Source organism: Papaver somniferum, chromosome 6, assembly GCF_003573695.1.
Source record: "Papaver somniferum cultivar HN1 chromosome 6, ASM357369v1, whole genome shotgun sequence".
In the NCBI taxonomy this organism is placed as follows: Eukaryota; Viridiplantae; Streptophyta; class Magnoliopsida; order Ranunculales; family Papaveraceae; genus Papaver; species Papaver somniferum.
Genome location: NC_039363.1, coordinates 3,471,027 through 3,473,395, shown reverse-complemented (window position 1 = coordinate 3,473,395; position 2,369 = coordinate 3,471,027). Strand labels below are relative to the sequence as shown.

General features: G+C 38.4%; 1 pseudogene; it reads left to right on the top strand.

The window, feature by feature from the left end:
• The first annotated feature begins 320 nt into the window (after window positions 1–320).
• On the top strand, window positions 321–1,959 carry LOC113286706 (annotated as a pseudogene).
• The last annotated feature ends 410 nt before the right edge of the window (window positions 1,960–2,369 follow it).

The window sequence follows — 2,369 nt, the reverse complement described above, 5'->3', positions numbered from 1 at the left end:
TTTACTTTCTTATAGTACAATTTACTGAAATTATTGCCGACTTTGGCCCACCCATGTCCTTCGAGAAGGTATTAGCCACCACTCCTAGTCACAAACACACGTTACACACCCATGTCCTGCATTTCTTTTGAAAGGTGATTTGTGTGTCCTTGATTTGTGTGTCCATTATTAATTTGTGTGTTGTTGTTTTCCTCGTGAATAACAGTACTGGCAGTTGAGGGTAAACAGAAGACTGCATTATTTAGCTGGTTTTGTTATTAGATGTCACTCAATCAACAAGGGACATCCTCTCTAACTCCCCTATATATACCCCTATCACAAACTTTCTCTAACCACAACATTCTTCATCCTGAGCTAAAGAACATATAGTGATATCTTGAGCTAAACAACATTGATCTAAAAATGGGTATTATGATCAAAGACTTGATTGAATCAAATGATCTCATTTCTGTTCCTAATTCCAAACATGCACTCCCAGCAAAAGCCGAGGATCTCGCTATGTTAGCTGAAGAAGAAGTAGAGCAAGTTACTCTGCCCGTCATTGATTTCTCGCTCCTCACTTCCGGTTCCGCTGATCAACGGTCTCAGATCATCGAAGACCTTCGAAATGCATGTCTGCACTGGGGATTCTTCATGGTATGAACTAACTTATGAAATAATATGTTTGCACTACTAATGACTTCTATTTTTTGCATGAGTTCCATGTATTGAAGTGATTATCTAATGAGTTTGTTCGTGTAACTATGATAGGTGACTAACCATGGAGTTCCAGAGAGCATGAAAGAGGAATTGATCAACTCCTGTATGAGTTTCTTCGATTTAAGTCCCGAAGAAAAGTCGGTATATGAGGTTGAGAACGCTTTAGACCCTTGCATCTTGGACCCAATTATATGTGGAACCAATTTTAACCCTGCCTCTAAGAGTGTCTCCTTTTGGAGGGATTATCTTAGAATTTTGGTGCATCCAGTGTTTCATTCCCCTCCTAAACCAGAGGGTTTGAGGTGAACCTCTACTTCCATAAATGTTGTATCCAAAATCTAAACTCTTTAAGTTGTTATGGTCCGAAATGCACATGGATAACATTGAATTTGTGTACTTCTGCAGTGAAGTTTTAAGTGACTACAGCAAAGATCAAGAGATATAACCAAAGAATTGCTTAGAGCAATAATGGAGGGACTAGAATTACAGGAAGATGACATTGAAAAGTCACTAGAACTGAAATCTGGTGTTCAAAAGTTTTCTGCGAATCTCTACCCTCTTTGCCCACAGCCAGAACTTGCTGTTGGTTTGCCCCCACATGCAGATCACGGTCTTCTAACCCTACTCATGCAGAATGATGTTGGTGGACTACAGATCAAGAACAAGGGGAAATGGGTTGCTGTGAATGCAATTCCCAACTCTATCATGGTTAACATCGGTGATCACATGGAGGTACATATAGCCTATGAAACTTTTCTTACTTTATGCATGATGTCGCATTCACATTTGGTGCAGTACTACTAACTTCCCCATATTTTTCTATACTGTTTTTCTGTTTTCGTAGGTACTGAGCAACGGGAAGTATAAGAGCGTGCTTCATCGAGCTGTAGTAAACAATAAGGAAACGAGGATATCCTTGGTTATGACCAATGGACCACCAACGAGAACTTCACTATCTTAAGAAATACTATCAACAAGGCGATTACCCACCTCTTGGCAGAACGTCAGTTCTGGATGGGAATCGGAGTTATCTGTGTGGTTTATGAAGTCAATTATGATTAGCCTGGCATATGTATAATTATGTGTATGGTTTGCTTGGTGTGATTTATTGTGCTTTATTATGTGTATGATTCATGAGCTCTTGATTCAGTAAGTATGGATACATTTAAGATTCTTTTGGTGTTGGATTACAGTGTGGGTTCAGTAAGTACAGTATTTGCCATTTTATGGTAAAATCCATATGTGGGGTATTAATATCTAGTAGTGGCTTTTTAAGGGCCGATAGACGCTTTTAACGGATAGCTCATGGACATCTTCCGGCTAGCACTTAACTTTGGTAGCTATTAACGGATAGCTCTTGCAACACTTTCTTCCTTGTTCAAAGATTAAAACTCCCATGTAGAAACTAAGTTCAAATGTTAACAACTTCCTAGCATGCTGTAAATTTTAATTTCCTATCAAAGTCGAATCGACTATTTTTGGGAAACAAATTGTCTTTGCTTCGGTTTCTGGAATTGACTTTTGCTTTTGTAGAATCAGAAACAAGTCCCGAGAAAAGCTTTTTATTTTTTCTTCCGTTAACGAGGTAATAGAAGAAAAAAGCTTTTTTTATTTTTTATTTTTCCCTCACCGATTTAAACCAACTCGTACCAGAAACTGATAGTTTACCA